At 43.0% G+C, this 19,296-nt stretch overlaps 1 non-coding gene across 1 annotated transcript; it reads left to right on the forward strand.

Moving 5' to 3' along the window:
* Positions 1 to 17,356: 17,356 nt before the first annotated feature.
* Positions 17,357 to 17,461, forward strand: LOC140614565 (U6 spliceosomal RNA). The gene has a single exon (XR_012015401.1). It is a non-coding gene; the product is annotated as a U6 spliceosomal RNA (small nuclear RNA).
* The last annotated feature ends 1,835 nt before the right edge of the window (positions 17,462 to 19,296 follow it).

Raw genomic sequence — 19,296 nt, forward strand, 5'->3', positions numbered from 1 at the left:
TGCAAGAATCATTAAGTCTTAGTGTTAAAATCCATTAAGGGAAACTTAGTTTGGGAAGAATAGACTTAGAGAAGAATGTAGACTTTGCCAGGCCAAAGACTGCCTTTCCTAATAGACAAAACAGTAAAAACTATTCTCAGGGCTTTTTTTTTTTTTTTTTTTTTTGTCCTTTAGGGAACAATTTCTCTTCCTTTTGATCTCTGCTCTCAGCTCCTTGCCCACACTCAACATTTGGCTCCCAAGAAAAGACTTTTATCTCTTTGATAAAAATGGAGGAGGGAGGGGGGCACCTGGGTGGCTCAGTGGTTGAGTGTCTGCCTTCCGCTCAGGTCATGATCCTGGAGTCCTGGGATCAAGTCCCGCATTGGACTCCTCTCAGTGAGCCTACTACTCCCTCTGCTTATGTCTCTGACTCTGTGTCTCTCATGAATAAACAAATAAAATCTTTTAAAACATTAAAAATTAAAAATAGAAGAGGAAGAGGAAGGTCAATGTCACTCCAGTCTCTCTTGGCACCAGTGTCCCCAGTGTGAGTGTCCACTGGCTATAGAACTGGACGAGGAGTCCTTGTGGGTCTCAACCAGTACTGGAACCTACAAAACCACGTTCCATGGCCAGAAAAAGCTCTAACAACACGTAGACATAATCACCTACATACACATATGCACACATATGTCCACACACTCATACACACAGACACTTCTTTTTTTTTTTATCACAGACACTTCTTCAACTTACTTTCAAATTACGTAGTTTCTATTCCAAAGTGACAAAATTCTTATCCAACCTGAAAATGTTAAGGACCCCTTCCTAATGATGCAAACCAACCAACATTTTTTTTAAATAAATATTTTGTTTATTTATTCATGAGAGAGAGAGAGAGAGAGAGAGAGAGGCAGAGAAATAGGCAGAGAGAGAAGCAGGCTCCATGCAGGGAGCCTGATGTGGAACTTGATCCTGGATCACACCCTGGAGGCAGCGCTCAACCGCTAAGCCACCCAGGCGTCCCACAAACCAACATTTTTTAAATGGAGAAGATTTAGATTATAAAACCATAGAATCTATCCCATGAGTATGAAAAAGTTTTCCTTAGGTACCTATTGATCCTTAGAAACACAGTTTTATTTTCTCAGACAATAAAAGGGAGATTTTGCCACTGGACCTAAAAAAAGATGGTATCACTTCTTATCACCTGGCATCCAGCAGATAGCTATCTTAATTTAAAAGACCCTAAAGGTCAATGCTTACTTAGTTCTTTGCAATAATCTGTTTTGCCATAATTCTGCTTTCCTACTTAATTCCCTTATCTTAGAGCAGCATTTTCCAATTTGTGTTCCACAGAACAATAGATCCACAAGGTGTTAATAAGAACCCCTGGGGTGGTAAAAAATAAGTGGTTCTATAAGCAAATAAGTTTGGGGAGTGCTGGGCAAAAGAAGATTAAAAAAGTTTTGTTACTACAGGACTTCTCAGGACCTTGAATGTGCTACTGTGTGTTATAACTGGGTGGGCCAAATAGAATTAAAGAGGATAGTTTGTAATGTGCATGACATGGAAGCTGTTGCTCAGTAACAACCAGTCAATGTTAGCTTTTATAATTATTAACTGTCATGATTTGAGGTTTCCCCAAACTGACACGTTAAGAGTTCCCTCCTTCCACACAACAGCTCCCTGGATTTAATGTTCTGTGGAATGCATGCTGGGAAAGACTAACCTAGCTCACTCTCTGTTAATATTTAATAAGTGTTATGCTCATTTCTGTGAGCAAAGAAATAAGGTAAAATATAGTGCCATGTAGAAGTACATGATATAAAAAAGAATATTACTACAGATTTTGGAAGCATTTAGCCCTAATTACTTTATATCTACCTAAAAATAGTTACATCCATTTATTTGTTAAGGGAAGAACTTTTGGAACATAGAGAAAATCCACAGGTTACATTCGCTAGTCATTCATTCACCCATTCATTTATTAAAATACACACACACACACACACACATATATGTATATTTATAATCTATTACAGGAGAGCTTGTTCCATATCAAATATCATTCTAAGCCCAAGGGCTAAAACCTTATATCAAGTACGCTACATCCCTCCCCTCAGGGAGTTTTACATTCTTGTGGAGAAGAGAAATAATACACAAATAAATAAGCAAATTTATAGTAAGTCAGTCTGAGTGCTCTGGAGCAAAATAAATCAGGGTAAGAAGATTAGGGAGTGCCAGCGTAGTGGTGGTGGTGGTCTGTTATCTTAAATAAAGGAGTCAGGGGAATCCCTGGGTGGCTCGATGGTTTAGCACCTGCCTTTGGCCCAGGGCACGATCCTGGAGTTCCAGGATTGAGTCCCAGGATCGAGTCCCACATCGGGCTCCCGGCATGGAGCCTGCTTCTCCCTCCTCCTGTGTCTCTGCCTCTCTCTCTCTCTCTCTCATAAATAAATAAATAAATCTTTAAAAAAAATAAATAATGGAGTCAGGAAGCCTTCACATCACTGATGTAACAGGAAGCAGAGACCTGAAAGTAACAAAGGACAAACTGTTTAGGGGGTGGAACATAGCTGGAGCCTCTGAGTGATATTGAGAAGAGTTTGACTGCAGTGGAATCAGTGGCAGGAAAGGTTGGAGAAGATGAAGTTGGAAGAGGAATAGGGCAGGTGGGGTGGGAGGGTGGGGGACAGATCATCTGGGGCCTTGTAGGCATCTGACAGGATTGGATCTGGAACAGAGAAATGACACATTGATTTGTTTCAAAAGGATCACACTCTCTGCTGGATTGAGATTAAAGATGGCAGCCATGAAAGGCAAAGGTGGGGGCAGGGACAGTAATCCAGGCACAAAGAACCACGGTGGCTTGGACCCAAGAGGGAACGGAAGAGGAACTTCCAGGAATGTAATCCATTATGGGAGAAGTAACATCTGTCAGGCCTCTCATCCTTCAACATCCTGCAGAGAGGAGGGCTGACACAGGAAGGAAGGCTGTCTGTCTTTCTGGGACTGAGATGTTCAGCAGCCATGGTTGATCTTTGATCAGTGGTAAGTCAAACTTCAGCTTGTTAGCAACCTGCCATCTTCTTCCTACCCAAAGAGATTTGTGCAATCAAATTCTAAATCGAGATGCCGAGTGGATTACCATAGCTACAGGTGCCTGGCAACCAGGATTAGACTGATGGCCATTGATCTATGGGCTCCAGATTCTCCCCAGGGATGTAATGCACTGTAAAGGGCATCCAAATTCCTGAAATAGTCTGAGGTGGAGAGGAAAATATTTGTTCTTCATCTTGTTCTGTCTGACTGGTCTTCCCTCCCACAGGCAAGGGGCCAGCTCACAAACCCAACACCAGATTAAGGCTCCAGGAGTCACTCTTTAGACAGGGGGCTACTGGAACTGACCATTAGCAGAAAGTTGCAAAAAATAGAGACAAAGAAACTGGTTGTGAGGACAAAGGAAATGAAGGTAATCAAAAAGATATATGACAGGTCAATGCTGGAGTAGAGAAGGGATCAAAGAGCAAGCAAGAAACAGAATGACAGGATGTAATTCAGGGGTTGAAGACTGTGATCCATGGGCTAGACTGGCCTAATGCTCCTTGTTTGTTAATAATTTTCACTGGAAAACAGCCATGCTCCATTCATTTACATATTGTCCTTGGCTGCTTCTGTGGTGTGATGGCAGAGTTCTGTAGTTCTAGGAGACGATTTAGCCCATAAAATACTTACCTACTTGGCCATCTGAAAAACTTCAGCTCTAGGTTGTTCCCAAATGGGCTGGAGGACTTAAGACTGCTCCTCTTTGCTCACCAGTGCAGTTGGCCTAGTTTACAGCACTGAACCACAGTGGGCCGTGAAGAATGCTAAAGAAACACTTACACATTTCAAAGAGATAGCCAACATTGCTTCCATAATGAGGAAAGATGAGAAGTCCTACAGCAAAGGCCTCAGCATTTTAGCTTGGCTAACAAGGTACCAGACAGCATCTACACCTCAGGACCTAACACCACACACAGAACAAAGAAACGACAAGAAATGTGGAAGAGAAAGAAGGAGAAGTGGAGAACTGCATTAGGACCTCAACCCTGTTTTAATTAATGTCACTGCTGTGGACCAAATTGTATCCAAAATTCCTACTGAGATCATGTCGAAGCCCTAAGCCCATGTGATGGTATTTGGAGACGGGCCTTTGAGGGGTAATTAGGCTTAGATGATGTCATGAGGACTGGGCCTCACGATGGAATTTGTTCCCCTATAAGAAGACACACCAGAGAGCTCCCCCCACCTCCTTCTTCCATGTGAGGAAACAGTGTGAAGACAACCATCTGTAAACCAGGACAACGACTCTCACCAGAATCTGACCATTCTGGCACCCTGATCTCAGACTCCCAGCATCCAAAACAGTAAGAAAATAAGTTTCTGTTGTTGAAGCTACCTGGTCTACGGTATTTGTTATGGCAGTTTGAGCAGAGACTAAGACATCAAACCATCTGACCTCGTAGCGACTCTGGGAACAATCAAGCAAGCATCATTGCCAAGAGAAGATCATATAAATGTCATATTTCTTCCCCTGTTATATGACTAATACTCTCCTTTCCCAGTCTCCAGGAAAGCCAAATTTCCTCTTTTTCTCTTCCAAGCACCCAACCAGGAGATAACCAGGAAAATGGAACAGGTACAAGATGCTGGTTCCAGTTTTCCAAGAAACTCTTCCTAGTTAATTGTCCCTGGACAGCATCCAATATCCTCCAGGCTTTCCTACAGTGCTCCCATTTGCTGCTAATTATTTTCTGGAATCAGAGCCCTTAGAAACAGGCTCCAAAGAGCTTAAAATAGCCAATATGAAACTTCAAGGATTCTGGTTTCTTTCTTTTTTGTAACCTTAGCTTATTAGAGAACAGTAGTGACCACCTAAGTTGTCATATCTGTTGGGTTGGCAGGGTTTTGAGAGATTTGGGACCGTCAATAACTCAGAGAACTGCCCAAGACTTTGCAGGGGAGAAAGGTAAAAATAAGAACCAGATTGTATCCTTTCCTCCTGCCAAAGTGCATTGACTGTACCAAGGGAAGCCAGTGAGACACCTGTTATCCCCATGACCTTTCATTGGATAAGCCTCAGAAATATTCTGAAGGTAAAAAAAAATATTGAGAAGGACAAACATTTTGTTCTAAACCCTGAGTCCCTTCTGAAAAGCTCTGCAGCCAAACAACTTTTTTATCTTTCGTTGAAGGATGGAGTTGAGCTTGGTTTAATGGCGAAATAATTTAAGATCTTTCTTGAAAAATGTTGGGCCAAGGCCTGAAAATGCTGTTGACAATGCCAGAATTGTTTTTTGATGCCTTGGGGTGATACAAATAATTGACCCCTAAAAGGCTGGAGCAATTGTCTCTGGGGTCTGCAGAATGACCATGTGTCCCCTTTCTGCTCCTAGGGCCATGATGCAATAAGATGAGCCCATCCCACAGGCAGCTAATTTTTCATTTTTGAAGATCTGTAGGTAATGGTGGTATTTTTGTGTCATAGGTTTTGTTTTTCTCTTGAGAATTTTTTGTCCTTAGATTGTTTATTTCTCACACTATTGGTTTTGTTAAACCTGGAAGGGGTCTAGTGGGAGAAGAATATGCATAGGTTCTCATTTCCCCATGGGGAAAGTAAATGCAGGGCTTGCAAGGTTGTCCTTTTGCTGAGCTGTAAATCAGTGCTGTTTGGAACTTGGCCTCTACTTTTGAAGACTAGTGCAGGTTAAAACATATATTTAAATTTAACTGGTCTGAAAGAGGCTAATAGAAAAATTGGCAAACCATGAAGAGGTCAAGAGCCAAGAGAGAAATACAAATGGTCAATAAACATTCTAATAAATGCTAAATTTCACAACAATCAAAATGCAAATGCTAATTCGGATAATAAGATACCATTTTTTGCTATCTCATTAGCAAATCCTTTTCATAAAAAAAGATAATACCTAAGGTTCATAAAAATAATAACCAGGGGTCATGAAGGTATGGAGGATTGTAGAATCATGTAGTCTCATACAGTAGAGTAAAATTTAAAATTGTGGGGTTTTTTAAAATATTTTATTTATTTATTAATGAGAGACATAGAGAGAAAGAGGCAGAGACATAGGCAGAGACACAGGCAGAGGGAGAATCAGGCTCCATGCAGGGAATCTGATGTGGGACTCAATCCCAGGACTCCAGGATCATGCCCTGAGCCAAAGGCAGATGCTTAACTGCTGAGCCACCCAGGTGTCCCTAAAATTATTCTTTTAAAAACAACTTCCTGGAAGATAATTTGGCATTACACTTAAAAATCTTTTAATTTTACATAAACTTATCACTTTAGAAATGCATCCTATTAGATTTCACTTTCATAAACGTAGCTTAAAGAAATAATATGGATACACAGGACTCATAGTGGTGTGACTGTTAATTTTGTGTCAACCTGACTGGACCATGGTGCCCAGATATTTGCTCAAACAACATTTGGAATGTTTTTTGTGAAGGTGTTTTGGAATTCAAATCAGTGGAATTTGAGTAAAGCAGATATCCCTTCATAATGCAGGTGGACCTCATCTAATCAGTTGAAGAGTTTGACTAAAACAGAAAAAACTGACCTCCCCAGAGCAAGAGGAAGTTGTGCCAGCAGATGGCCTTTAGAATTCAACAGCAATATCAGTTCTTTCCTGGGTCTCCAGGCTGCCAGATCACCTTGGATATTTTGGACTTGCCAGTTCTATAATCACGAGAACCAATTCATTTTAAAATCTTAATAGATAAATAGATAGATGATAGATAATCAGTAAATAATGGATAGTTAGAACAGATAGATGGACGGGTGGATAGATATCCTATTGGTTCTATGTCTCTAGAGAACCCTGACTAAACAATAAGCAAACAATGAGAAAATGGCTTTATTCTCTTCAACTCTGCATCTTCAAACCACTTTATGGGGCTGATTCATCCTGTCCCTTGAGGGAAACTAGAGTGGACTCCATGATATTTACGGTCATTTTCACATAATAAGAAATCCTCCCATCACTCCTGGTCACAAAATAGACTAACTTCCATTTTGTTGACTCTCATGTCATAACAAAACATCTGAGTGTCATCTAGAATTCAAATTCCTTTTCTTCTCCATCCTGGCCCTGTGCATCCTTAAAGCCTACAGGGTAGGGGTTATGCCTGGCTTTTTCTCTGTTTCCCCAATCCTGCCCTTCTCGCAGCCTCCTCACTCACTAGGCTGCCTCCTTTTCCTCCAGAGTTGGCATGAGAGGGAGAGGAAGGAGAAGCCAAGTGAAGGAAAGAGCTCACCTGGGGGGCATGGACACAATGACGCATCAGTTTCCACACTATGGAAGCTGTGGAAATTGTCCTCCTCGTGAGGGCACAATCATGGATTCTTCAGGCACAGGACCACTGCGCCTCCACTTCAGCCCATCACTGGGATCATTTGCCTGCTTTTCCTTAGCATGGATAGTGCTTCCCCACCACACCCTCGGGGGACCCCTACAACTCCCTGGCTTTCCACAGGCCACGCCACACAGACTTCCTCTTTCCCTTCCCTCTGCCCCTCCCCATGTGGCCTTTGGCCTCTTCTTTCTCAGGTGGCCTGAGTCATCCCCAGGAGGCAGACATCGTTCATTCCCTCACAGCAGTGAGGCAGCCTTTGCCTCTGACCTTTAGGTTTTTCCCAGGCAAGCTTCTGAGGGAGGCACACACACATTCCTAAGCATTCTCTCTTGGGTAGGTCTGCACCCCCACCAGTCCTGTTCCAGTGGTCTAGCCAGCACTCCACTCGGGAACGCATCCCCCACAGCTGAAACATAGAGAAGACCATCCCCTTAACATATTGATATGCAACCTCAAATCACAAAAAGGTAATCTCTGTTCTAGAAATGTCAAAAGTTAAGTCTCAAAGAAATGTGTTACATTTCTAAGATCACACAACCAGTCTATGGCAGAGCATGGATTCGAACCAATGATTGTCCAACCCAACTCAAGTTCTTGGCGCCATGCCACTGTGGTCTCAATGAAAGGGCTTCTGAGGAGGGTTGGCCTTATAATGACCCCCACCTTCCCCCAAAAGCAGTCCCTTAGTTCATTGACCCAAAATATGGGGGTTGAGGTATTATAGCCCACCCCCACATAAGCCCATGGGAGCCTTTGGGAGGAAGACACTATGCTTTCCATGGGAGCCCCAGACCAGCAGATCTCCAGCACAATCCAGAACCCCAGGGTTTAGCAGGTCCCCATCATCTCAGAGCCAGAAATGGCATAGTCCACACACGTCGCTCTCCTGATGGATGTGAGGAAAGCACAATGTGAGCACTGAACATTAGTATGTGTCTATAAAAGTCATTATAAACATCACGGGGAATGAGAGAAAAACAAAGCCTCTCTATTTACAGTGAGGGGAAAGAGAAAAAAAAAGAAAAGCCTTCCAAGCATATGCTTAATCACACTTCTGTCCAGGGAGGGGAACATTACCTGTAAATCTTTCCTTCCTGTTTGATGGGAAGCTGATGGATCTTCCCTTTGGAGATGGATGCTTCTAACTCCCTAATGGCTGCAGGAGAGAGCAGGGCCCTGCATTCCTGCTCCAGCCTGCTGGGAAGCACATCAAAGCAGCTTTGTTTTTAAGTGGGACACACCCGCCCAACTGACTCAACCCCACGCCCTTTTGGATCGTCTTTCTCTCTTTGTGGAATCTGCAGTAAGCTCTGCAGCTGACCCCAGAGGTCACCCGGCAAGCACTTTCCTGTTTGAAACTTGTTCTGCTGGCCGCATTTCCACTGGTTCTGAGTCATTATCCTCCAGCCCTGACATCGACACCCCCATTAGATGAAAGAGCTCTACTATCCCCGCCATCCCAAACACAAAGGCGGCCAGATTTTTGTTGTTGTTGTTTAGACTCGCTTCCAGTTTTTAAAAATAAAAACCTATGTTGCACTTTTTTCTTACTACAAAAGCAATACATGCTTGTCCTGAACATATCCAAATAGTGCAGAGAAGCAGAATGAAGAAATAAAAAGCCCCCATTAGCGCATCAAACAAAGAATAAGCTCGGTGAGTCTTGTTGGAATACATCTTTCCAGGTTTTTTTTTTTTCTCTGCAGAGATCTACCCAAGTAGTGTTGCAAAAGGAGACCACACTGAGCATCCTGGTAACGAATTTGCTTTTTTCCCTTGGCACTGCATTGAGAAAAGTTTTTCATGTCATTAAATATTCTGCAGGATTTTAAAAATATTTTGCGGTATGACTAAAGTTTGGTAGTTCTGGTCTCAATATAAAAGCAGTTTGCATTTAAAATTTCATACCCTTTGCTCCAGCCATTGCTCTCCTGGGGACACTGCAGAAATCTTACGGGTCAATCAGAGCTCTGCACCCTTGACTTTTCTTCCATTGGAAAAACAGGGACTTTGCTAATGTTCTTTTAAACAACTACTAGAAGTTATGACTGTTACTGGTTTGGGGAGCTTCACAACACTCAAGTACAAATATGTTCCCATCTCTCTTCCGCCTTCAAATCAAATTAGAAGAGGCCCAGGCCCTTGCCACCACCCCTTCCTGCTTCCACTTCCATAACAGAAGTGACACTGGTTATCTACCCCCCCACCTGGAGAACCTACATCCCCTGCAATATTATACAAAACATAGACCTCAAGGTCACAAACCTTAGAGACAATGGTCAGCCTGACTTCCCCACCAACCCAGAAAGCACTAGGGTCTCCCCAGCATCTCCCACCCCTGCTGTCTTTGCTCTGCATCATGACTTCAGTGCTCCAATGCCAGTGGATGCTATTGGCCAATTAATTGGTGGTGATGCCAACCCCAGGCATGGGGCAGCTCCCAGTATGGTACCCTATGAGAGAGGAAACCTCTATTCTCTTTCCTGTACCCTCAGCTACAGATGGCCCTCACTTGGTGTCCAAGTCCTCAATCCTTCTACTCCTGCAGAGAGCCATTCCTCCCATTGCTCCAGGCAGGGGAACCAGGTCAGAAATGGGTTCAGGTGCCCATCACTTGCCAACCAGAAACAGTTTAGTCCATTCAGCTACACATCTGGAATCCATCATCTTCCTTCTCAACACTGGAAGTACAGAAGATTTACTCTACTGCCTTTCTGTTCCATAGGACACTGGGCTAGTGACTGGGGGATTCAGGCCCTCAGAACAAAGAGCCCCACAGGCAGCTTTGCCTCTGACCCTGGAATATGAGTATTGCTGCCTTTCTGCCTTCAAAACAATAGGAAATGCTGTTGTCAAGGGAGAGAACAGACCCCCTTCAAGCGTCTGGAAGGAAGAAAAGGCTGTTTATTCATGATGGGGGAAAAAAATAATTATCCTACCTCGTGTTTATTCTCCAACCCAAACACAAGCAAGGAAACCTTTTAGTGCTTCTTACTGAAACACTGAAAAACAAAACCCAGCTCCGTGGGTCTCCCTGCCGTAGAGCAAAATTAATCTTCAATGGATCACTCCTTTTTGCTTTAAATGATCAATTACTGATTGTCTCAAGAAAAACAACCTGGTGCCATGAAAAATCCCCCTGGGGTTGGAGTCAGAAAACCCAAGTTGTTCTTTCTCTGTCACTTATCCCCAGTAGGACTTTGAGCCAAGTATTAAACCCTCTGCAACCCTATTTCTCTCTCTGCCTAAGACTGGACTTGACAGTGAAGCTTAATGTCCAAAGTCCGTTAGCCAGGAGTCTCTGCTCCCCTGGATGGTGCTTAACAGTTTTAGTACCAACATTGGCCAGAGCAATTTATTTTTCTGTGCATCTTTATTTTATAATTTCTACAAAAACCTGAAAATCCTAACACTTTCTCAGTAATGTGGGACTCATCAAAGTACCCTCATCTGGTGGCACAGTGGATTTACTATGATTTACTATGACTCTGAGCAAGCTGCTAGCCTCTCTGAAATTCAGCTTCCTCAACTATACTAACAACTAGTACAAATTCCACTGGCCAGGCCCTCACCTCAATGTTTAAGTATATGAACTCATTAAAAACTCACAATTGCTACTTTACCAAATGGGTACCATTATTATCATCATCCTTATGAGTGAGGAAACAGGCGTGAAAACATAAGTGACTTTCCCAAGGTCGCACAGCTAAGAAGTGGCAGAGCCAGGATTCAGCCCAGGCATCTGATCCCAGAGTTCATCTGCCTAAATGTTTGTCACACTACCTGTGGCTTTGAGACAATGGGTGGTAAGTTAGGCTCACCTCCTAGGATTGTTGAAAGGGTTAAATGTATACAAGACACTGTACCTGACACACACTAAGTCCTCAATTTATGAGTCAATGTTACTTTGTTCTTATTTTCCAGATGAATCTGATAAAGTATTTTGCTGCCAGTTGAAAATTATAAAAACTCTGTGGCAACATAGAGAAAGCCAACCAGGACACAATGCATAGTGAGTTAGAGGTGAATACAAAGTGGTATTGTGTTTGGACTATGCCTATGTACAAATTACATTCACATTTCATTTTTTATTCAGTTGGTTATTGCTGTATAGCAAACAATAAGCACGTACTTCTCATATGTTCCCTACTTAGCTATGGATCCACGCGTTGAGACAGGGCTAACCTGGGCAGTTTAGTGTCATGCCGCAATCCACTGACTCAAATTGGACTCAGGTCTGCTCCACGCAAGCCCACTCTGAGGCCCAGGCTGGAAAGGCAGCCGTCCGCTGGTGGAGCTCTTCTCCCGGCAAGGACAGGTGCAAAAGGGCATATCCAACTGCACAGATGCTCTGCAGCCTCATGACATCCCATTAGCTAAAGTCATCATATGGTGGAGCCCAAAGTAGAGGAATGAGAAAGAAGACTCCACACCCTATGAGGCCAAGGCAAGGTATGTGGCCTAGTCCAGTATCCACCAAACAGGAAAGGTTGCTTTTCCCATGAACGCTAAGGTGAGGAAGTAAATATTTTTAAACAACAATTAACTACAAAAAGGACCAGATGGAAATAGAGGACACTGAGAAGGATGATTAATTTGGTGAGATCATGGGTGGATATTTTATCTTCTTGTCTTTCCAAAATTATATTTATTTTTTTATGGGCTTTAAGAGCAAAGAAGAAAAACAAAAGGAAACCTCAAGAATCTGTCCTAAAAGGAAAGACTATACTAAAGTGACATTTGTTCACTCGTTCAGGCCCCTGCTCTACTCCAGGGAAATCACAGCCCTGGTCTTCAAGCAGCTCACAGGCAAGTCGATGAGCAATAGTGGTAATGATGATGATAATTATAATAATAGCCACCATTTATTAAGTGTGCCATATCCCAGGTACTGTGCTAAGTCATTTATATAGTGTAAGCTCTCATAATCCTATTACAAATAGTCTATAAAAAATTGTTCTGATCCCTTTTTATAGAAAAGAAACTGAGGCACAGAGTGATCAATAATTTATGCAAGGTTAGCTGGGTGACCCAGCTAACAAGCAGCAGAGCTGGAAACTCCGAAGGGCAATCTAGCTGCAGACTCAGCACTTAAAGTACTTTGCTGCTCATTCACCCACGTGGCCCTAACCCGCCCAGCAAGCCCTCTCCCTGCTCCTGAATTCAAGGATTACCCATGCAAAGTCAGTTGGCAAACACAAAACCTCTTTCTTCAAATGTGGACTTAACAAATTAGATCTCCCAGGTGGGCCAAGGATGCCAGGCTTTAGCAAAGAAAGCTTCGGTGAGCTTGGAGAAGACAACAATGTTCATTTTCTCGGTGAAGAAAAGCTGGGCTAAGCTACTATGAAGGTGGTAATTAGCTTTTCTCTGCCCCAAATGGGAACAGTACAAATAAGGGCCTGCCCCACAGCAGAGAACTGAGGCAAAAGGTAATGGTTCTAGGGCACCTGGGTGGCTCAGTGGTTGAGCATCTGCCTTCAGCTCAGGTAGTCATCCCGGGATCAAGCCCCGCATCGGGCTCGCCACAGGGAGGAGGCAGTGTGGTCAAGCAGGTCAAGCAGGCGGGGGCAAGTTGCAGATGGCTGAGGTACCCTCTCAAGATAACATAAAATCCCATAACTCTTTTACTTGGATTCTTTTCCACCTCACTTTACTTATGCCCAGTAGCAGAGATTTGAGTAAACCACCAAAGCCCATTCAGACCACCAAATTATACCTTCTTTCTTGATTTCCCAACCCTGCCCAGACCATCCTGGAGCCTGGATCTGTGGATGGCAGTTAAGAAAAAATTTGCCTCTCACCCCCCACGCCCCCAAAACCAAAACCAAACCCTGGAACATGGGAGCCACAGAAACACTGCCATTGAACTCAGCTATTTCAAATACGTTGACAATATTTTCATGACTCCATAGCTCCAACTGGAAATGCAAAGAAAAACCAACAGCCAACGAGGACAGTGTTGAATGAATCAAGTAGGAAGGAGTTTATTTGTTTGTAAGTGACCCATCGCAAACGACCTGATGAGTAGCTGATGAAGGAAATGGCCCCAATGTAAACTGCAGACACGTCCTTCCAGAGAAATCTACAAGGAGGCCACCGGCAGTTCCCTTCTCTTGGAATAATGGCCAATCATATTAAGTACAATAATGGAAAAATCAGAGTCTGACTCTACCATTAAAACTGGGTCACTCTTCACCTGAGTGGGGCCTTGAGAAGCTGCTGACTCCCAGCCAGCACACCTGATTAACAACCTATAGGGACTGGCAAAAATCCCATTTAACCTGGACCAATGGGTTTCCAGCTCTATCAGCCCTCGCATTCCTGACGGGAAGAAAATGAAGAGATTAGAGAAGTTATATTTCTAATAGAGTTTTGTAATGCTTCCCTACGCAGGCTCAGTGCTGGTGTGCGGCTGGCTACTACTGCCCATCGCCCTTCCTTCTGCCCTTTTCACATAAAGACCTCAGGAAAGGCATTGATATTTGTAAAGCCCAGCCACCCCCTGCTCTGATTTTGTCATTCCCTAATAGGGGAAGGCCTGGACAATTGCACAGAGGTGGGAATGGAACAGTCTGGGGGTGCGGGGGCTATCAGAGGGCCCTGAGGTGTGAGGCATGTGGGAGAATGAGCACTTTCCTGGAAAGGTCTGTGGAGGAGGCACTCCAAAGGGGCATCTGGCTGGCTCAGTGGTTGAGCATCTGCCTTCAGCTCAGGTCATGATTCTGGAGTCCCGGGATCAAGTCCCACATCGGGCTCCCTGCATGGGGCCTGCTTCTCCCTCTGCCTGTATCTCTGCCTCTCTCTCTGTATCTTTCATGAATAAATAAATAAAATTTTTAAAAAAAACAAAAACAAAAAACAAAGGAGGCACTCCAAAGACTTCAGGTTTCCATTCAAGTCAGGGGGTGCCCTATGAATACCTTCCTCTTGTCTCCTGGTGTATTTGTTTCATTGCTTCCTGTCTTCTTTCTGGATAATCTTATCATAACTCCTGTCAGGATGTGACCTTACAATCAATTCTTGCAAAGCTCTCGCTTTTCAAGAATGGGATGTGTGGTCCCTGCTCTAGGCTAAGTGTCTGGTGAAAAGATGGAGGCCACGTTCTGCAACGAGTTTAAGGATTTGGTTTACCAAATCTAGGGTTACTAGACTACAGGGAATAAGGTGGAAGGATGACCAGCGGGGGGGGGGGGGGGGGGGGGGCGGGGGGGGGCAGGCTGTGAGAGGAGAGAGCACAGAGCCTGTGGGGATGGAAACAAAAACTGAAGAGTGGGCAGGAGGTAGGGCATACTTTATAGCACACATGACCCTTGCAAAGACCCCATGCTAAGTGAGGTGAACCAGTGACAAAAGGACAAATACTGTCTGATTTCACTCATCCGAGGAACCTACAGTCCAATTCACAGAAGCAGAAAGTAGAATGGTGATCACCAGGGGCTGGGGCAGGAGGAATGGAGAGGTAGTGTTCAGTGGGTATAGAATTTCCTTTTGGAAAGATGAAAAAGCTCTGGAGACAGACAGTGGTGATGGTTGCACAACAATGTGAATGCACTTAAACCCACTGGACTGTACCCCTAAAAATGGTTAAAATGATCAATTTCATGTTATATATATCTTATCACAAATGCAATTTTTTTTTTTTTTAAAGGCATGGTGTAGGGGCAAGGGATAGTTTGTGGGAAGACCTAGTCTGATAGGACTCAGATTCAGTGTCGCTCTGAAATTCAGGGGCTGGAGGACAGGAGGCAAGGAGAGGTGGGGTGCACTGGAGCCCCGGGATGCTCCAGGAAATGCCCTTCTTGATGGTATCTGAACTTGGGAAACTGGAATCTTTCCAGATGCCTGAGGGAGGATGAGTCCTTTATTGTGAACTATCCTAAGTATACAGAAGACACTTCCTAAATTCCTGCTCATCCAGAAGTAGAATTAGGAGCAAATGGGAATCCCTTTCCCTAGAGGGACTACCAAAAGGCCATTCCAGGAATGCTGGGAATAAACATGGAAAGTATTACAGTTGAACTGCAGTTATGCTTCCTCTTTCAGATTAGGTTAAACAGCTAGCACATCTGACCCGTGGAGGTCACTAAAACTCTTTGCAAGAAAGCAGAGTAGATTGTGGTTCTCAGCACTCCAGCTATAGAGGAACCCTGGTGGATTAGGTTGGGCGGAGTGTGCTTGGCAGGTCAGCTGGACCTGCCCCAGGTCAGACACGGATCAGGAGGGGAACCTTCCCAGACTTAGCCTGGGAACTACTGTCCAGGGAGGCCCAGCCTCTAAAAGGAGTTTGGGCTGGTGGCTCACCATGGCATCATGTTTGCTACAGGCAAGCATCTTTTCTGTGGGTTATTTTTGTCACTGGCCTTGGCTTGTTTTTCTCAGTGCCACTCCTTGGCTTGTAGCATTTCTTCCCTGGTTTATTAAAATCCGAGATAAATCACCTAATAAATCTTTGTTCAGTTTTTCCCTTCAACCCTCTTCAACAATTGCCAAAGTCACAGAGTTGCATCTTTCCCACAGCAGGAGGCTAACAAAATAGCTGGTGTGTTCATAGAAATATATAGATCAAGAAAACAAAGAGAAAAATCTTTAATTATTCAGAAGCCTCCCATTTCGGGTACTAAATTTATTTGCCTTGGTTTGACTTAAAGAGGCAGAGGAACACCTGGGCAACGAGGAGGCTACGATTACAGCCATCAATGCCTGGCAATCAATGCAAAGCAGATCGGCCTCGCTTTACGTGATGGTTGGGAGCACAAATCCAGGGTCCTTCCATATTGTTGGACGGTTATCAGGAGCACTCCTAGCACTTCACTTGAAAGCTTCCTCTCCTCCACACACATACACAAACCTCTGCTGCCAACTATCCTTCGATTTCTTAGAATCATTGAGTCCCAGAATTCTGGCATTTGAAAGGAACTCAGCATCTTCAAATATAAGACCTTTTGTCTTCATCATGCAGGATATTAAAGGACATCTAGTCTAACACCAACTCTCCCCATCAACTGTCTTGTAATTCATGCATAAATTGATTCAGCACCCCAATCGTATTATATTCATACCTCCATGAGGACTTTGCTCATTTAGTGTAATTATTTCTTTTTAAAATTTTAAACTTTTATTTATTTATTGAAAAAGCAATATGTTCACCTGATTGGTAATTTGAAAGGTAAAAAGAATAGACAATCCTATCTAATAGACATCAAGTTCCCTCCCCAGGGGCAATAGTTAATTCCTCAAATATCCTTCCTGAGATAGTATATATGTGTGTGTGTGTATACACTCAAGTATAGAAAGTATATATATTATATACATATCTACTTAAGTATAGTAGGTCTGTATATTATACAAATATACTTAAGTATATTAAGTATAGTTAGTATAAATATATTATACACATATGTATACATATGTGTACATATTAAAGCATATTCTTTTCTTCCCCATTTGTACACAAATGCTTTTATGCTAGTCTACACCTGCACCTTCATATATTTTGCAGATCCTCCTGTACCAAGCTTCATTCTTTTAGACAGCACCATGGTATTCCATTATATGGATGTATTATTTGGGGAAACCCTGGTTTCTTCCCATCCTTTTTATTACCAGTGATGCTTCAGGGAATAATCTTGAGCTCATGATATTTTGCACCATTATTACCTTAGGATGGACTCCCTGAAGTAGAGTAGCTGGGCCCACAGGTATGTGCATTTGCAATTTTGATAAATATTGTCAAGTGTCCTCCACTAACTTTTATTCTTGCCAAGAATGTATGAGGCTGCCTGTTTCTCTATTACCTCACCAACAGTATGTACTGTTGTACTTTTGCTGTATTGATTTATTTACTGGTTTATCTCTCTGGTTTCATCCACTTATTAGGATGAGAGCCCATTATGGTTCCTCAGAACCTAACATGATATCTGGCATATAATCAATTCTTAATAGGTATTTGATAATGCTTACTTAGCAGCACATACACTAAATCAGAATGATACAGAGAGGATCAGCATGGGCCTTATGCAAGGATAACACCCAAATTAATGAGTCATCCCATAATTTTAGAAAATACATCTTTTTAAAAAAGATATATTTATTTATTTGAGAGAGAAAGCACAAGTGAGAGGGGCAGAAGGAGAGGGACAGAGAGAATCTCAAGCAGATTCTGCACTGAGCAAGGAGCCTGACATGGGGTTTGAGCTCACGACCCTGAGATCAAGACATGAGCTGAAACCAAGAGTCAGAAGCATAACCAACTGAGCTACCCAAGCGCCTGAGATTATGTCTTAAATGTTCTCACCACACACACCGGAACATAATTACATCAGGTGATGGAGGTGTTAACTAATCTTATCATGGTAATTATTTCTCAGTATATATGTGTATCAAGTCATCGCATTATACACTTTAAACTCACATAGTGTTATAGATCAATTATATCTTAATAAGCAGGAAATAAATAACAGATAATATTTGAGAAATACATGGATGAGTGAATAGTTATATATATTTGGGTTGTAATTATATAACTATAATCTTTAAGTCAGGGGTGCCTGGGTGGCTCAGCAGTTGGGTGTCTATCTGCGGCTCAGGGAGTGATTCCGGAGTTTCAGGATTGATTCCTGCATCAGGGTCCTACATGGAGCCTGGTTCTCCCTCTATGTCTCTGCCTCTCTCTCTGTGTGTCTCAAATAAGTAAATAAATAAATAAATAAATAAATAAATAAATAAATAAAATCTTTAAATCAGAATTAGAAACCATGGTCCTCAATTTTTCCATTTTGTAAGTTTGGGTATGCTGCCTTTCATTTTATTTAAATGTGATCCGCTTGTACACAGACTCTGAAAGCTTTACAAATTCTTAGAGACAGAAGATTCATTTCATTCCTCCTCCTCCACTGCCCATGTTATTGGAAGGTCAGAACACTGAAATGTTCTCTTTCAGGAGTATTTTGTTTCAAACATCTGGTGATAACTGCCTTGTTAGAACTGAAAATAAAATCAAACACAAGAAGACTCATCCACCTCCAAGGAGAGTTCTAGAGTGGGAATGGCCCTTCAGAGCAGTCCCAAACAGGGAATGAAGGGGCCAAGATTTTAGACTCCAATATGATCAGTCATTAATTAGATGTGCTCTACCCCTAGAGGAGGAGACTGTCCCCTGGCAAGGTGGCCCTCTTCGGTAGAAGCAATTCCAGCTGGAGACCATTTGCCAGCAGCATTCCCAGAAGCTGAAGGAATAGTCCTTCATTCCTAAAGGGAGCTCTGGCCATGCATGGAGTTTCGCCTTAAATGATGGGCAGGTTTTCTCCTCAGTTTGGCCAGATGCTACCCCTAATTTTTCCTACTTTCCATTCTTGACAGACCACAACAGTACTTTAAGATGTTAACCTAAAATGACAACGGCTGCACACCCTCCCCCTACACATCCTCTAGGCTCCAGGTGGATCATGCTCCCTGTTTCCACTGCACAAATGGCCAGCAAAGAGATTCATTATCCAAAGCTGTGGAGGAGCTCTAGGAAATCACGTCTGGAGATCAAGCTTGAATTGTAGCTACAGCTTTAAGGTGGTACCATGCCAAAAGCCAAAAACACTATGGCCATATGGGTAAATGGCCCACACAGACATTTACTTTCCCCGTCACAGGGCTCTGAGAATGGCAGAAAGTGTCCCACTGTCCTCTGAGAGCTAACCATTCCCAAAACAAATACTCACATAAAATCAGGACACCTGGCCTTGATTGTGGGCCAAATGTGGCGACCAAGCCCAGAAGGACTCTACAGTAGAAGTGTAGGAGAAAAAAATGTCTGAGAGAATGCAGCCCCTCTCAACTTGGACTTGAAAGTAATACCTCTTTCTACAAGGTAGCTTTCACAATCATTTTTGTTTATTTTAT

The sequence above is a fragment of the Canis lupus genome, chromosome 22 (assembly GCF_048164855.1).
Source record: "Canis lupus baileyi chromosome 22, mCanLup2.hap1, whole genome shotgun sequence".
In the NCBI taxonomy this organism is placed as follows: Eukaryota; Metazoa; Chordata; class Mammalia; order Carnivora; family Canidae; genus Canis; species Canis lupus.